The sequence below is a fragment of the Lissotriton helveticus genome, chromosome 5_1, assembly GCF_964261635.1.
Source record: "Lissotriton helveticus chromosome 5_1, aLisHel1.1, whole genome shotgun sequence".
Classification (NCBI taxonomy): domain Eukaryota; kingdom Metazoa; phylum Chordata; class Amphibia; order Caudata; family Salamandridae; genus Lissotriton; species Lissotriton helveticus.
In genome coordinates this window covers 1,080,997,334-1,081,015,923 of record NC_136065.1, presented here as the reverse complement: position 1 = coordinate 1,081,015,923, position 18,590 = coordinate 1,080,997,334, and the positions used below count along the sequence as shown (strand labels likewise).

The window sequence follows — 18,590 nt, the reverse complement described above, 5'->3', positions numbered from 1 at the left end:
CTCCGATGTTCTGGAGACGGTTCAGCAGGGTGGCATAGCTGACCGTGTCGAAGGCAGCACTTAGATCAAGGAGGATCACTGCCACTGATCCTCCCTGATCCAGTATCCTTCGAGATTCTTCGGTGACTGCTAATAAGGCGGTTTAAGTCCCATGCTTTGGTCTGAAGCCTGTCTGAGACATATGTAGTAGGGAGTGGTTCTCCAGAAACTGGACCAACTGGGCATTTATGTATTTCTCCAGCACTTTGCCAGCCCACGGAAGGAGTGAGATGGGGCGGTAGTTGGAGTGATTATCAGGGTCAAGGTTGTTTTTTTTTAGCAGCGCCCGTACCATGGCTTGCTTCCAGGCAATGGGAACTGCGCATGAAGATATGGACGAGTTTAGCAGTTCCAGGATTACAGGCAGGGTGGCTTCGCCTGCCTGCATCAAGATTTCCGGAGGAGCTGGGTCACGTGGGGAGCCCGACTTGACTTGGCGTGCCACTTTGTCTAAGGTGTCAAGGTCCAGGAGGGGAAAGTGGTCAAGAATAGGTTGGTCTGGGGGGGGGGAGTTTTTCGGGTGAAATGAATCAGTCGCCTCATGGTTAGAGGCCGTAGTTGGAAAGGTGGAGTAAATATTTAGCACCTTATTTTGAAAGAATTCCGCCAGCTCATTGCATTGCTCTTGAGTCTTGATCGGATGGGGGGCAGTGACGACACTGGTGCATTGTTTTATTATGTGAAAGATTTCCTTGGGCTTTGATTTGGCTTCCAAGATTTTGTCGGAGTAATAGGTTGCCTGGGCTGACCTGACCCCTTCTCTGTAAGCTTTGATCGCCTCTTTATAGGATGCCTTTTTATCCGGGAGAAAGTCTAGACGCCAGGCTCTCTCTCGTTGCCTGCAAAGGCGTTTTAGCTCTCTTAGCGAGTTGGAGAACCAAGGAGCTGATTTCTGCATTCTCTTTGAGGACGATCTGCGAAGAGGGAGGAGCGAGTCCAAGGAATTCGTGATCCAGTTTACATAGTTTCCGTTTGCCACGTTGGGGTCTGGACAGGGTGGCGGACGGGTGGAGTCGAGATCACGCATCCAGGATTCCACGGGGAGTTTTGACCAGTTTCTCCTAGTTGTAGTTTGAGGGGATAATTGGGGGGCTTTATGGGTGACCCAGGTAAACGGGACCAAAAAATGGTCCGACCATGGGAGGGGGGTGGGTTGGTCAACAATTAGATCTGAGCAGTTACTAAAGATAGGGTCTAGAAGGTTGCCTTTTTCATGGGTCGGGCTGTGACCAATTGGGCCAGTTGAAGAGCTCCAGGGTCATCTGTTAGCTCCTTAGCAGTGTGGTCTGACGGCGAATTGAAATGGAGGTTGAGGTCTCCCAAAACCGTATGGTTGGCGGACGATAGAATTCTTTTTGCTATAATCTCTGGGAGAGATCTGTGGAATAGTTTTGCAGACTCGGGGGGGCGATAAATCAAAGTGCCGGAGAAAGAATTGTTTGCGTGGAACTCTATACAGAATTCCACTCTCTCGCAGCCAGGGATAGTTTCTGCTGTAGTGCGGCAGTGGTACTGGTCCTTTGTTATAATGGCCAGACCACCCCCTCTCCCTTCCGGTCTGTCGAGTCTGAGGATGTGGTAGCCAGCGGGTAAGGCTGCGACTATATCGGGCTCCGATTGAGCCGTGAGCCAGGTTTCTGTCAGGAAAAGCGCATCTGGCTTATGCTCCTCGAGCAGTATGGCAATTTGTGTGCAATGCTTTGGCAGTGATCGGCAGTTTAATGCGTACATGCTGTATTTCTGAGCTGTAGCCAGTGGGGTATTCCGAAAGGAGTGTTTGCAGTCCGGGCAGCGGGGGGGTAGCTCTGTAGGAGCAAATGTATGTGTACACTGGGCAGCAGCTGTTCTTCCTATGCTATATAAGGCTGTCGAACTATATGTCCTGCCCTGGAGCGTGGGGGAACCAGGGTTTGTGGCCCCTGGTCCCGTCTGGTCGCGGATGGGCGCAGACGGGCTTGCCTTTGGCGCGCCTTCGGCGCACCGCCGGCGCGCCTGCTGCGCCTCCGAAACCAGCACATCCTTATATGACGGTATAGGGGGGCGTGGCCTATTTCAATGGGCGTGTCCCGGCGATTCGCCTGCCACCCGCTGCAGCGCCTGACTCGGCTGCGCGGGGAGGGAGTCACGTGGGGAGCCAAGAGGTAGACTGAATTCTATTTTAAAAAACACAGTATCACAATAACAGTTTTAAAAGTAATCTTTAAAATCCTGCTCTCGCCTTTCCGCCTCAAGAGCTCGACTTACAACAAGCGGCTGGCGGGAAGGGCGCGCTTTTGTAGTGGAAGGGGGCGTGGCCTATTTCAATGGGCGTGGCCCTGGTGTCCCGGCGATTCGCCTGCCACCCGCTGCAGCGCCTGACTCGGCTGCGCGGGGAGGGAGTCACGTGGGGAGCCAAGAGGTAGACTGAATTCTATTTTAAAAACACAGTATCACAATAACAGTTTTAAAAGTAATCTTTAAAATCCTGCTCTCGGCTTTCCGCCTCAAGAGCGCGACTTACAACAAGCGGCTGGCAGGAAGGGCGCGCTTTTGTAGTGGAAGGGGGCGTGGCCTATTTCAATGGGCGTGTCCCGGCGATTCGCCTGCCACCCGCTGCAGCGCCTGACTCGGCTGCGCGGGGAGGGAGTCACGTGGGGAGCCAAGAGGTAGACTGAATTCTATTTTAAAAAACACAGTATCACAATAACAGTTTTAAAAGTAATCTTTAAAATCCTGCTCTCGGCTTTCCGCCTCAAGAGCTCGACTTACAACAAGCGGCTGGCGGGAAGGGCGCGCTTTTGTAGTGGAAGGGGGCGTGGCCTATTTCAATGGGCGTGGCCCTGGTGTCCCGGCGATTCGCCTGCCACCCGCTGCAGTGCCTGACTCGGCTGCGCGGGGAGGGAGTCACGTGGGGAGCCAAGAGGTAGACTGAATTCTATTTTAAAAACACAGTATCACAATAACAGTTTTAAAAGTAATCTTTAAAATCCTGCTCTCGGCTTTCCGCCTCAAGAGCTCGACTTACAACAAGCGGCTGGCGGGAAGGGCGCGCTTTTGTAGTGGAAGGGGGCGACCTAGAGGGTCTTCTGTTACCCCAGTCGTTACTGCTAGAAACATGGCCCCATTAATACTTCATTAAAGATCCCTCACATTGGCTCTTCTAGTTGTATTGATTATTTATTGGGCTGTTGATTTATTTATGTGTTTCTGAAAGAGCTAATATACTGCTGTATGGCCACTTCATTAAGTGACATTAGAAGTAGGAAATCCGGCCATGCCGTGCTTCCTTTACTTGTCATGTCATACTTGTACATCCCAGAATGCTTTCCTTGTCATCATTTCTATGGCAACCGTATCAGCTAGCACAAAAGATGAATGCAGCCTGTCCTGAATTCAGATATTGAATAAGAATATTTTTAAGAGCATTTTGCTTTTTCTTTTCCATTAGAGAATCTGTCCCTTAATTGTAGGTGTTAATTAAAGCTCCCCTTACTCGAAATATTGTAGGTTTGAGTCTGTAAATAGTTGCTGTGAGCTCAAATGGTGGAATCGCATTGAGGCCTACAATAATTGTAAAAAATAAACTTGTTGGTTGCGCTTTACAGAGAAGGTTTTGGGGAGAGGGAAACGCAGCACTCAATAGTAAGAAGGCTCATTAGCCAGCATGACATTCACCTGTAACAAACCTCCACCACTTTGCTTCATTTAATTAGAAAAAGAAAGCATTCAAAACAAAGAGTGGACAAAGCCTATAGAATAATAGAGTTAGCAACAGTTATGCCCCTGAAGTGGAACAAATAAGGTTATGCATGGTACTATAAAATAATATGAACAGGTGGTGGACATCAATGTTCAGTACATGTCCCATTGGTCGGAGTTTCATCGCCAACCGATGTGGTTTTTGAGTGTCCCTTCGTGCCTTTGGAAGGTGCGCTCTCCAGTACAGCTTAGTCAGGAACGTGGTGCATGCGCTGGACTGAGGGCCATGGAAAACATCAGTGGGAGAGGATCTTCCATAACGCGGCCTTGGGTTAAAAGATGCAATCTGTTGTTCCCCAAAAGGAGCAGCACCAAGAATGGCACTTATGCCTAGCACAGGTAGCAGGAGTTGTTGTACCATCATTGGATGAAATGATTTAAAACGACTGTTGCTCAGGACTTCCTAGCCGAGAACATCCAGATCCTTGGGACTCCAGAAAAGGAAAGTGTTAGTTCAGTATCCCGAGTTTACTGACAAAGAGCAGTAAGAGCTGAGCTCAGAAATCTTTATTGGATCATAATAGGTCAGTCGGGCCAGAAGCGAGCAGGCGGCAGGGTGGAGCGACCACTGCGAAAGGTGCGGTGCTGCTCACCTGTAGAAAGTGAAAACTCTGGCTTTGAAACCCATGACGTTTCGGTTCAGGGTTAAGAATAGTGGAACGCTCGTTCCGAGAGGCGACCATCTCTCTGCCTCAGATGCACTGTAGTGGTTCTTCTTCATGGACTGAGTGTTGCCAAACTCCTTTCTTCAGAGGTGCCATGCGGGCCTGCCCACACCTTATTTTATGAGACCAGCATATAAGGAGCTCTCTCACCTTCACTCCACAGCCAGTTAATAAGTGGGCCTCATGGCAGCTTCCAATCACCTCTCTCTAAGCTGTCAGTGTCCTTGGCTACATGGAAGTAAAGTGCAAATCTTCCACAACGAGTCTGTACTTTGCCTTCCTTTTTAGGTCTCGGCTAGCGTAGGCTGCGCTTGCGCAGTCTCGCTGGTGAGATTTTATGTCTCTAGTAGTGGGGCTTGAACCCGCCCCTCTTCTCCATTGGCTGGCCTCCTAAAAGGCGGCCAGCCATTGGAGAAGAGGTCTCTGTGATGTTGTGTTTTCACTGAAAGTCCCGTCCTTTTCGGATTGAGGGGTGTATTTTTTCCGTTTCTTTCTCGCCTCTCCTCCAGCCAATCGAGAAGTTGGGAGAAAGAAAAATACGCAAAAACAGAACGTCATGGCGAGTGTTTGTATGTTTTTCTCGCAAGGCTTCCTCCGTTCCTCCCGCAACCCCGTCCCTTTTGTCACTTTTAAAATTTCTTCTATCAGCTGTTGCCCCCCTTCAAACGACTACTTTAACCGCGCATGCGTAGAACATTTATTGGCGGACTAATGGCACTTTCAGTCAAAGGCTCTGCCTACGGTGCATGTGCGCGGCTTTGTTACATGCACCTCGGATCCCAGGATCAATAACAGTAAGTCACGTCGTTCGGATCTCAGTACACACGGCGAATCTCCCTGTTCGGCCTGCTAATGTTCAACCCACGATCTCTGCCGCCACGATCGGCGCACACTACCCTACATAGAGTCACCACCGCTGCCTGCTTCGCTGTCAAAACTCCCGTGAAGAACCAACTACTCCATCCCGCTCGTCATTTGTATACACCCCGCCCACACTGCACATCCATTGGTCGGATAAAGAACAGTGGATACATTTCTGTCTGTTCTATTGGACACTGCCTTTGACAAGAGCATTTCTTTTGCCAATCAAACCGATACGCTCATTGCGCAAAAAAAAAAAGCAAACGGCGTTCTTATTGGTAGGGCAGCAAAAAAGATCGCATGCGCACTCTTTAAATAGTGTCATTTTGGCTCTCTACCGCAGTGATTGGTCGCAAGCAGCCACTATCCGTGGGATGTCATTAGTGAGGGTTAATGACGTACCCGGAAACAGAAGCAGATTGATCCTCTCCTAGCAGCAGTCGCTATGACCACGTTAGGAACAGAAGGTACATCCGCTAGAAAAGGTGAAAATCCAAATGTGGAAATTTGAAAATTTCAGAACACGAAGATGCCACTTTGAGGTCTCCCCGATCTGATCCCTTCAAACCTCCCCTCTATCCAGTATCGTCACCTTTCTTGGTTGCTATTATGATATTGTATCCTAGTTCCATTTATATATTGCTTACTACCCTTGAAACGACGTTAAAGTACTTGCTTTTCTTCATTTCCTTATTTCTGCTATTGTCAATGCTATCTAGTTGGTTACCTTTTCTTTATCCGTCCACCTATTGGGGGCAGATTTTTACCCTGTTGACACCGACCAATGTCTTATCTCCAACTCCCATACAGTACACCTGTCTCAAAATTCTCTGGTGAGAGAACGGTAGATACCACATCTGTTTGGTATGCTACTTGTTTTTGTTTATCAGTATGTGGTACTTATTTGCTGTTCACCTCTAAAGCGCTGTATCTGTAAATGTATTTATCTAGCGTTTACTACTCCTGACGAGACGTTGAAGCGCTTTGCACCACACACATCTGTTTGATATGCTACTAGTTTTTGTTCATCAGTACATGGTTCTCAATTTTTTGCTCCTCTGTAAAGCGCTCTAATGGCATGTGGACAGTTGGCACCATAGATAACGGATAAAATAAACCTGTTGTCTCTTAAAATGCCTGCTATCCCATTAAAGCAGTGGTCTTCAAACATTTTGGTGCCGAAACCGCCCCCACACCCCCCCCATCAAAATTTTTTAGGTGTAAGGACCCCCTCCCAACAAAAATTTCTAGAACCTGGTACTTTTGATCATTGACAACCATACATGTTCTCCAGAGAAAGGATCAATCTGTGGTTGCACCTCTTTAGTACCAGTTTAACACCCAAGTATTGCAATAATCAATAAAAAGGTGAGCAGTACAGCTTCACAAAAGGCCTTCTAGAGAGCGACAACACCTGTTGCTCCTTTTCAGTAAAATTTGAATCTTTTGAGTAAATCATTTTTTATTAAAATCAGCAGATGAGGGATTATGTGGCAAATAAGGCAAATCAATAATTATGCTAAAAACTCTGTTTGTGTTAAGGTAATACACTTGACACCGGTGGTCCTGTGGCTGTGCAGGCGTAGATCACACTACACGTGGTGCACTGCTGTGGAAAGATATAAAGTAAACTCGTTATAACATCTCTTTTGTTGTGTGCTCCCTCTTACGAATTGCTACACGAAACATCAACGATATTATAGACATCAAGTTTGACCCGCTCTTAATATTTTTCAAAAGAATTTCTATTACGTTTTGACGCCAGGCTGCGTGGCGACCATCTTTCGAACGGAATCAGCCCCTATGGAAATCAAAGAAAGGCAAAATGGCAACCTTAAAATGACGCCTAAAAGTCTCCTGCAATTCTAGCAGCCATGATACAATAGTGGTTTGGAATAAAGAACTAAAAAGCCTCAAGATAAAAATAATTCTATAATACAAAAGCGATCGCCTTAGGTGATCCCGTATATTTTAAAAGAAAATAAACGAAAGCGAAGCACATTTTCAATTTTAAATTTCACCTAGGTGAAAGTGAACGATTTGTATACATTTCGGTATGTGCATACAAACTAATTGATATTATATTGCTAACATAGGAAATGTTGTTGAAACATGTTCTCTTTGAGCGGCGAATTAAAAATATACTCAAAGATGGCCGCTGCAGTGAAAAAATCTCTCACTGTGGGGTTTGCAGCTTCTTTTCCGTGAGTCTGGTTGCTTTACGCCGCAGTTGAGGGAACCAGCCTGTCCCAGAGTTGCAGACGTCCGACAGGCAATTGCGGTGGTAGTGATGGGTCGGGAGTCAAGGTGAGTTAGACCCTTCACTGTTTTCAGTGCGGGGAATCTGACAGAGTACACTGGGGCTCAAGATGGCCTGCACCGGAGCGAAAGATTTCCACTTCTATGCTATTGACTCTGGGTCTGGTGGCGTAGTGTTTACCGTGCACAAACACATAGCATATATGTGCGGGTATTATTTAACTAATCAATGTTAACCTTTACGGTACATGACGACGAATATCATTTTTGTAAAATTATATTCTTTAAGCTTAGTATACTGCACATGAGGATTGCCACATTGCTCCTTGTCCGGCTGAGCTTCCAATTCACGGACTTTTTATTGGAATTGTTCTTTAATTCTCTTCAGTCTGCTGGGCAAACACACCTGATAACGATTTGTTACATCACGGCCCTGCACTAAGCTACATGATCTCCTGACACTGAGCTCTTTATGGTAATACTAGTTCATGCTGCAGAGCACATTAAGACACGATTTATAATGTACTCCCACTGCTGCCAAATACTATTCTAAGACTACTACTAAGCCATCTCTCTTTACCGCCAAACGTCTTATGCGCACGTACAAAGTTGTTGTTTTAGTTGAAACCAATGTTTCTGGCTGATTTACAGTGGAGAGTGATGGTTTGAGTTCCTAAGGCCAAGCTGGTAACATATTATCTGACCCTCCAACTCAAACTCCACCCTCCAACTCAAACTCCACCCTCCAACTCCACCCTCCAACTCAAACTCCACCCTCAAACTCAAACTCCACCCTCCAACTCAAACTCCACCCTCCAACTCCACCCTCCAACTCAAACTCCACCCACAAACTCAAACTCCACCCTCCATCTCAAACTCCAACTCCAACTCCACCCTCCAACTCAAACTCCACCCTCCAACTCAAACTCCACCCTCCAACTCAAACTCCACCCTCAAACTCCACCCTCCAACTCAAACTCCACCCTCCAACCCCACCCTCAACTCAAACGCCACCCTCCAACTCCACCCTCCAACTCAAACTCCACCCTCCAACTCAACCCTCCAACTCCACCCTCCAACTCCACCCTCCAACTCCACCCTCCAACTCCACCTTCCAACTCCAAATCCACCCTCCAACTCCAAATCCACCCTCCAACTTCACCCACCAACTCCACCCTCCAACTCAAACTCCACCCTCCACCTCAAACTCCACCCTCCAACTCAAACCTCACCCTCCAACTCAAACTTCTCCCTCCAACTCAAACTCCACTCTCCAACTCAAACTCCACCCTCCAACTCCCCCTCCAACTCAAACCCCCCCTCCAACTCCACCCTCCAACTCAAACTCCACCCTCCAACTCCTCCGTCCACCCTCCAACTCCACCCTCCACCCTCCTACTCACTATTACTCACTCTACTATTCACTCTACTACTTATTCTACTACTCACTTTCGTACTACTCTCTACTCACACTCTACTAATCACTCTCTACTATCTACTACTCACTATCTACAACTCTATACTACTCGCTCTACTACTCTACTCACCACTACTCTACTACTCATTCTCTAGTACTCACTCTCTACTACTCTCTACTCTCAAATCACTATACTACTTGTTTCAACTATCACCAGAGTCAGACTGATTCCCTGCCACAACAGTAGTAATACTTGGAGGATCATGTCATCAAGGGACAGTAGCACTACATTGTATCAAACAGTGATGCCCATACTAATGCACATTGTACCAATAAAATAGGAATTCACTTCGAAATCTTGTAGGTTATTTGTATGCTAAGTGCCCATAGGGCAGGATTCTAAATGGCATGTCGCCTAGCGATTTCTTAGCAGTTACTTTCACTATTACTTTCCCAGTAGCTCATATTGCTACTTGTTAGACTGTTTTAACAGAACCCTAGCACGAGCCTTGTCTACTTTACCAATTTGGGGTTCTTGTTGTTCCTGAAAGAACCCCATTGTGATCTACTAGGAGTTGTATAAGAATCACTATGGAAAAAGTATCCAAGCCCTTTTCTAAACACATGATTTCCGCTCTATTCTATAGACTTGCAAGGACACAAACCACCCTGGACCGGAGCCACTACCTCATTCTTTTACAAATACCCCTACAGAGGTAGTCGCAAAATCTTGGGAACTCTTCTACCAGTTCCATATTTGTTGCCCCATGTTCTTCCTCTCCTCCTCCTCCTTGAAGAAACTTGATCTGGTCTTTGTTTTCCAAGAATCCCACCCCATAAACCTTCACATCTCCGTGAAGCCTTCCATTAAAGTCATTCGGCAGCAAGTGTCCATGCATCTGCAGCAGTTATCAAAATGGATTTTAAATGTTTGTCCAGGATCCCATGGTTTGAAACCCTCAGTTTTATTCCCAGTTATTCTCGGTGTTCCCATGCTCCGCCAACCCTCTTCATGATTAATCATCTAGTAGAAGGCTTTCTTGCATAAGATTTTTCCTTTCAAGCATTGTTTTGAATGATGTTAATTGGTTTATTGGCTACAAGTTCTTTTCTACCAGAAGGTGTAATTGTATTTGTTTAACATCACGTTTTATGGAGCACACTGTGCCATATACATCAGACAGCAGTGCCACTGACTACATCTGAAAGGTCCCTTCATTTTAATTCTGATTAGTAAGTGCATCCAAACACTCCAGACAGGATTTAAACTCGGCTTCTTTCCGCAACCAAGAGGTTAATATTTTTTACCCTCATTTTATTCACAGCAGGGATTGTATTATGCTTCCTAAATAGAATCTTTAATCAAAATGTCAAACTCACTGAACGCAGCTGAGATGAGAATGCCAACAGAAACCCGACACTCTTCTGCCCTTCCTTGAGTTTTTGTTTATCGGCTTAAAACTCGCTTTCACAGGCGAAGCTTGGAGTTAGCCTTTGTGTGTTTATAATTTATTTGGAAAGAGATTTGTTCTCCTGTTCACGCACACCCCTGCACGTACGTCTTAACTTGCTGCTTTATTTGGTTTGTTGTCATGGTTCCAGTTGTTTGTAAGTTTCTGATAGCTTGAATTGCCAACTGTGGTTTTTATATCTGGTATTAGCCAAGACCTTTTGGTTAAACTGTGTATAATAGTCTTGCCATTGGTCTGTTGTTATGTCATTCACATTTTTATACAACCTACTATAGCTATAAAGAATAGGACAGTGAGTCAACCCCCACCAGGAATTGGATAAAATCACTGTGAGTGACAGCATTTTTCATTTTCACAAGGAGCACATCCACATACAAAGTAGTTCCCTTCAGTGCCAAGAATTACTATGGCAATGTGTGCTTTCTGAGACAAAAATATGCATTTGCTTTTAGTCAGTGTTTTTTCTAGACTGACGAGGTACTGAAAGCTTTCACTGTAATTACATTTTGCATAAACCATGATAAAACAAAACAGAGATTGGCAAAGCGAAAAGGCTGGTAGCTCAAGCCAGCCTTGTTGTCTTTTTTGTTTGTCTATTGAGAGATGGAGGTGCCTAAAATTCATGTTGATATACTTCAGCCATTTTGCTTTCCTGAATCATAGCAGAGAACAGTGAAGCTGTGCTGTACCACCACATGACAGCAGGCTGTGGTTTAAACCTTTAATGATTATCGCAGCAACAGGTGGCGTGTCTCCAAAGCCACTGACCGAGATCACACTGAACATTCTGATGGCATCACCCCCATCATATAACCTTAATATTAAACACAAACATTCCTTCAAAGCTGTAGACTACAACTGATTCACTTATACAGAAAAAAACAATAAATAGTAAAACAGGATGAAGCTACAAAAACAAGATCATACTATTTACAAAGCATCAGCATGGATATTCACAGCATTAATCCTCAACGAGGGAGCAATATATGCACTGGAAATGCGCTGATAGCCTACCATTGATAATTTCGCAACATAGTAGATGTCCTCCTCATCCTGCTTTGCGTTAATCTGGTAAATGTCACATCTCTAGCCAAATCGTCCCTTCTTCCAAGTATTCTACTGCCCTTGCAATCACCTCATGACCTTCTCACAATCTCTCAATCGTTCCACAGCATTACTTGTCCATCATCAACCTCACCCCACTCTGTCCTTCACCACCACTCCTTCTGCTCCAGTTTCCTACATGCTACAAGCTATAACAAACCGCAGGCGCTGCAAATGTCATATGACATGTGACTAAGTCCTCTAATGCAGATTCAGACCTTGGTCGTAAGTGAATCCTAACTCCTTTTAAGCTACACACACACACACACACCTATAAAATGTCATTCTTAAAGGGGAGTGTGGCTGTGTGCATGGGCACATGTGTGTGTAAGGGGGCACATGTGAGTGTATGAGTTGGTAAGGTCAGTCCAATAAATTAGGTACCACATACTCTCCTGTGGAAGTTGCAGTTAACCACTATCAAATGATTTCTACTTGCTGTCATCTGGATTTTAGAAATCAACTGAACTGCTATCTAAAACGTTCTGTTTCGTCTCAATAGTATTTTGGAAATGGTTTCCAATGTTGTCAATTACTCCCAGTTGGTATTTCTGTTGTGATATGTCCTGGTCAAAACTCGAAATGGCAGATCTCCTCCAGTGGAAGGAACCCTTTTGTAATGGCTCAGTAGGAATTTCTACCAGGACAACAACAAAGATATGTATTCGGTATTCTACCAACAAATTGTTTATGGTTTATAAACCAGCGTCAATAAAAAGAAAATCGTTTGCAGTCTCTTTTCACACACTGAAGCTCTATGTTTGCTTAGATAGTTTACAAAGACGTGTAAGGAGTGCAGATACCGACAAGTAATGTATTTTATTTTAATCCTTGCATTTTCATTCCAGGATTGTTGATAGTGTAATCGTCATGATGGTTCTCTGGGTAGTGTTGGGACTCATGCTTGATTCACTAAAGACATGTCAGTGGACTAACATAAGAGAGGCCGTTGGGAAGTACAAGAAACACAAACTGTGGGATGGCCATACTCCTGTGAGTAGATAGAATTAGTGTTTTGTTAATGGTTTAAATAAAGTCAAAGGGAATTGTTGTTATTTGTGGACATGGTTGGCTTTACCTTCTGCTGCATGTTATTATTTTATATTGTACTGCAGAATGTATATAGTGTGTGTACCCCTAAAGAGGCCGTTCTGTTGCTTTTAGCATTGTTTAGCATGAGCCAAAACCTTTTTTTTTTAATTTCATGGAGATATTCATCAATTATTTTTTTTACTTGGTAATTCATTTAAACAATCAAAAATAACGGAAGAAAATACATAAATATGCTAACATGTCATATATATGTGTGTGTGTGTGTGTGTATATATATATATATATATATATATATATACACAAACACACACTGCACTTCAAAAATATATATATCACATAAATCCAAATTATTAGAAGGAGAAAGTAACATATTAGTTTTTTTTTAATATAACCACCCCAGAGGTTGACACAATTTTGTCTAGAGATGGACAAAGCAGAATACAGTTCTTTCCATTGTTTACATTTTCACATTTTCAATAACCAATCTAAAAAAGTAGAAATTAACTTAACTCTCCGTTTCTACAATAATTACAATTGAGCAATCAGCATGTAGATATAAATTAATTTATGACACCCAAGACAATGTTGAATAGCCTGGTAGCACTATAATAGGATCTTGAGGGATTCTTATCTTTAATTTACCGTCGCAATATTCGCATATTATATTCCAAAATCTATTTAATCTAATACAGCATGTGATATAGTATGAGATCAAATTGCAGCTTAAGAGGATCCACATCTGAAATAATTAGGAGAGCATTTAGAACCAACCTTGTGTAAAAACCTAGGTGATGATAAATTAACCATTTTAATAAGACTACATCTTGCGATAATTAGTCCCCCCCTAAAAAAGAAAAACTTAATCTCATAAATTTTGTTCCAAATATTTAATGATATAATATTTCCTTACTGAAGGCGATGAGGGCCCAACACATGTGCACTGGTGAATAATTCAGATTATTTTCCAATCCAAAATCACGTATTTGCAACGCTCAACTCTCAGTGGTCCCACCGCCACTAGGACCCAGTCCTCAAAACATTTTCAACTCTTTGAAAGGAGCATCATTGTTCACACTATAGTAATCAATCAATTATTGCATTCGCTAAGAACCAAGTCCATTGGCAAGCTTGCTTTGTAGGTAATGTTCCATTTTTTATTTCACAAGCAAATCTTTTCAGAAACAATAGATCCAAGAACTCATATAACATAAGATCATCAGCCTAAGCATTACGTCCACACTTGGACGTCATCAGGGCTGGAAAAAAGGAAAAATACACGTCAATATTGACTTCTCCATGTTTTCAAATTAAATCATACAGTACAAACAGCATGATCCTGTTGTCTCCATCCCTTCTATTTTACATTCAAACGATGCCCTTCAAGCCTGCCTATACACAATCTTGCAACTCCAGCTGGGGGATACCCCAGGACAGGTCTTCCTCCTCTGTAAGAGAACCATCTACTAATCCCAGGGGCTCAAAGCACGTGTTGAAATCCCCCAGCAATATCCTATACCCATCCTCCGATACACTAGAGAGGAAGTCGTCCAGAAGCAGAAGTGTGGGGGAAACCCTACCCCCCTGCAGGCCCCTGATATAAACATTAACTAAAAGGATGTTTAGGCCTTTTTTTGATTTAAGCCTAATAATCAATATGTCTAGACTGTCTATAGCTACTTCCTCAGCCCAGACACCATCTGCCTGTCTTACCCAAATAGTCACCCCACCTACAGGACGCCCTCTAGGTCCCTTTGTGGCTTGCTTGCTAAAATTTAAAAACCCAACACGACACACTGGGGAAAGTGCCCAAGTTTCTTGGAAAGCCCAAACATCCCCCTGATCTATGTAATCAACCCAATGTGGGTTACACACATGGGATTCAAGCCCCACTATATTCCAACCTACAATCTTGGTGTAGTCAGAGTCCATCGCGGTTGGTATTATAACCCCAGACCGAGCAGGCTCACTGACTGGAGCAGTGGGCATAGTGACATCATGTGGCGCTATTGAGATAGCACCATGCCCGGTTTCTAGGTACAGTTCAGGGGAGATAACCTCCAAACTTTTAGCTGTTATAACATATCCCTTCTCTACCCCACTGGAGTTTGTAACCTGCCCTAGAGTGAGTCAATCATTCTCGTCAAGGTGTGACAAGGGAGCAAACCTACCCGCGGTGATCAAAGACTCAATGCCAGACCCATTGGTGGATCCCTGAGAACGGATGGTATTAGACCGTGCCATCAGCTTTGGTGCCACGTTAATAGTACGGCGTGTTTTGGGGTAGAAGTCTGAAAGCTCCCACGTCACAATGGATCCATCACCCCCTTGGGGTTGCCAACCTCTAAGAAAAGGGACCACATAGGTGCTCCTAAAATTGACAATTACCAGATCGCCTTCAATGTCCTTAGTCAAATGGCCAAGCCGCCCCACCCTACGAACGTTTAAAATTCGGCCATCAATTGAGGGAGGAAGAGGCCTGTTTTTAGAGAGCCAAAAAGCCACCTTATTTTTTAGCTCATGAAAGCTTTCTGATTTCCCCTGCTTGCGCTCTGGAACCCCAGAAAGAACACACACAAACGGTGCAGCCTCAGGGGGGAGATCAATTCTAGGATTTTGGCTACCTTTTGGCACCATAACAATAGGGTCAGATTTTTTATGCCCAGGAGATCGTTGGACATTTGAGCTGATCAGGTTTGGAATAGGCTCGGCTACAGGAGGGTTTTGTGTTTGGTGCTGGGTTAAAACAGGACTGGTTGCCTCATGGTGCTGCCCCCTATCAACAGGTTTGCTAGTAATCCTACCAGTGACACCTGGGCTAGGCTGGTTTTTAACTATGTCACTCAGCATGTCGACCTCAGTAGCAAGTGCGTCTATTTTTAGTAGCAAAGATGTAACAATGTCTACAATATTTGCCTCTAGCTTTGCCTCAAAAGCAACCACAAGTAGCTCAAAGTGAGCCATGCTTGAGCTACAACTTACTACAGGTTCTATCTGATCCGGTCCCCCAGACTTTCCTCTTTGTTTACGTGGTGTTTGCTTATTCTCTATTACCATTCTAGGGCTACCACCACCACGTTTGGAGGGTTGTTTCCTGCAGGCCCTAACTGCTCTCCTTGCTTTGGGGCTTTCAGTTACCATGGAATCATCAGCACTTACCACTATATTAGTATTCAGAACTGGTGGGGATAAGTGAACCTGAGCCTCAACCATAACCAACTCCCTGCTTCCCAAACTGGTGTTAACATTAGGAGTGGACGAAATTGAGTCGGGGGGAGTGTTAATGGAAGGAACCCCTGAAGAGCTCGATTTCCCAAATGAGGCTCTCCGGTCACTATTATTTTTGGAGACCTTTTTTACAAGGTAGTTGTCCAAAGTGTTGGCACCTTGTACTGTGGGAATGATCTTAATATTTGACATGGTTGCTAAAGAAATAACAACTTAAAACCTAGCAATAACAAAGCACACTTGCAACTGACTGCCTAAATAAAATAATCCCAAATATTCCCAATAACTCAACCAGGTAACACTTGCTAATGGACTGCAAAACAGAACTTGCAAAAATCTTATATCCTAGGAGCGTTAACACATATACCACAGAATGTAGGAGAAATTACTACTTTACTTTTACGGCCAAAATCCGTTGCCCAGTCCAGTCTCTACAGGCCTCTGAGGGCCACAGAGGGCCCGCCCTTTGCCCGGGCTTCGCCCGGCGCCGCCCGCGCGCGTCCCTTGTTCCTGGTGGGCGTGTCACCGCCGAGGATGCTGGGGGCTGTAGTTCCTCTGCCGCGTGGTGGAGCGAGCGGCGGCCGTAGAGACCAGGAACAGCCCAGCGTGTGCCCCGGTAAGTTAGAAAATGCCCAGTTGTCCGTGGAGACCCCCGCTCGACCGCAGGGACCTCTGGCTTTTCTGCGCCTCCGTGCGCGGTTCCTGGTGGGCGTGTCACAGCCGAGGATGCTGGGGGCTGTAGTTCCTCTGCCGCGTGGTGGAGCGAGCGGCGGCCGTAGTGACCAGGAACAGCCCAGCGTGTGCCCCGGTAAGTTAGAAAATGCCCCAGTTGTCCGTGGAGACCCCCGCTTGACCGCAGGGACCTCCGGCTTTTCTGCGCCTCCGTGCGCGGTTCCTGGTGGGCGTGTCACCGCCGAGGATGCTGGGGGCTGTAGTTCCTCTGCCGCGTGGTGGAGCGAGCGGCAGCCGTAGAGACCAGGAACAGCCCAGCGTGTGCCCCGGTAAGTTAGAAAATGCCCCAGTTGTCCGTGGAGACCCCCGCTCGACCGCAGGGACCTCTGGCTTTTCTGCGCCTCCGTGCGCGGTTCCTGGTGGGCGTGTCACCGCCGAGGATGCTGGGGGCTGTAGTTCCTCTGCCGCGTGGTGGAGCGAGCGGCGGCCGTAGTGACCAGGAACAGCCCAGCATGTGCCCCGGTAAGTTAGAAAATGCCCCAGTTGTCCGTGGAGACTCCCGCTCGACCGCAGGGACCTCGGGCTTTTCTGCGCCTCCGTGCGCGGTTCCTGGTGGGCGTGTCACGGCCGAGGATGCTGGGGGCTGTAGTTCCTCTGCCGCGTGGTGGAGCGAGCGGCAGCCGTAGAGACCAGGAACAGCCCAGAGTGTGCCCCGGTAAGTTAGAAAATGCCCCAGTTGTCCGTGGAGACCCCCGCTCGACAGCAGGGACCTCTGGCTTTTCTGCGCCTCCGTGCGCGGTTCCTGGTGGGCGTGTCACCGCCGAGGATGCTGGGGGCTGTAGTTCCTCTGCTGCGTGGTGGAGCAAGCGTAGAAAATGCCCCAGTTGTCCGTGGAGACCCCCGCTCAACCGCAGGGACCTCCGGCTTTTCTGCGCCTCCGTGCGCGGTTCCTGGTGGGCGTGTCACCGCCGAGGATGCTGGGGGCTGTAGTTCCTCTGCCGCGTGGTGGAGCGAGCGGCGGCCGTAGAGACCAGGAACAGCCCAGCGTGTGCCCCGGTAAGTTAGAAAATGCCCCAGTTGTCCATGGAGACCCCCGCTCGACCGCAGGGACCTCTGGCTTTTCTGCGCCTCCGTGCGCGGTTCCTGGTGGGCGTGTCACCGCCGAGGATGCTGGGGGCTGTAGTTCCTCTGCCACGTGGTGGAGCGAGCGGCGGCCGTAGTGACCAGGAACAGCCCAGCGTGTGCCCCGGTAAGTTAGAAAATGCCCCAGTTGTTCGTGGAGACCCCCGCTCGACCGCAGGGACCTCCGGCTTTTCTGCGCCTCCGTGCGCGGTTCCTGGTGGGCGTGTCACCGCCGAGGATGCTGGGGGCTGTAGTTCCTCTGCCGCGTGGTGGAGCGAGCGGCGGCCGTAGAGACCAGGAACAGCCCAGCGTGTGCCCCGGTAAGTTAGAAAATGCCCCAGTTGTCCGTGGAGACCCCCGCTCGACCGCAGGGACCTCTGGCTTTTCTGCGCCTCCGTGCGCGGTTCCTGGTGGGCGTGTCACCGCCGAGGATGCTGGGGGTTGTAGTTCCTCTGCCGCGTGGTGGAGCGAGCGGCGGCCGTAGTGACCAGGAACAGCCCAGCATGTGCCCCGGTAAGTTAGAAAATGCCCCAGTTGTCCGTGGAGACCCCCGCTCGACCGCAGGGACCTCGGGCTTTTCTGCGCCTCCGTGCGCGGTTCCTGGTGGGCGTGTCACGGCCGAGGATGCTGGGGGCTGTAGTTCCTCTGCCGCGTGGTGGAGCGAGCGGCAGCCGTAGAGACCAGGAACAGCCCAGCGTGTGCCCCGGTAAGTTAGAAAATGCCCCAGTTGTCCGTGGAGACCCCCGCTCGACAGCAGGGACCTCTGGCTTTTCTGCGCCTCCGTGCGCGGTTCCTGGTGGGCGTGTCACCGCCGAGGATGCTGGGGGCTGTAGTTCCTCTGCCGCGTGGTGGAGCAAGCGTAGAAAATGCCCCAGTTGTCCGTGGAGACCCCCGCTCAACCGCAGGGACCTCCGGCTTTTCTGCGCCTCCGTGCGCGGTTCCTGGTGGGCGTGTCACCGCCGA

General features: G+C 47.1%; 1 protein-coding gene across 2 annotated transcripts in view; it reads left to right on the top strand.

The window, feature by feature from the left end:
- The window catches only part of SEMA4G (semaphorin 4G), a 662,424-nt gene that overhangs the window by 623,129 nt on the left and 20,705 nt on the right, over window positions 1–18,590 (top strand). For both annotated transcript variants that reach the window (XM_078643647.1, XM_078643648.1), the window contains exon 16: window positions 12,404–12,548. The gene's annotated coding sequence lies outside the window, so the exon portion shown is untranslated. The remainder of the gene's footprint in view (window positions 1–12,403; window positions 12,549–18,590) is intronic.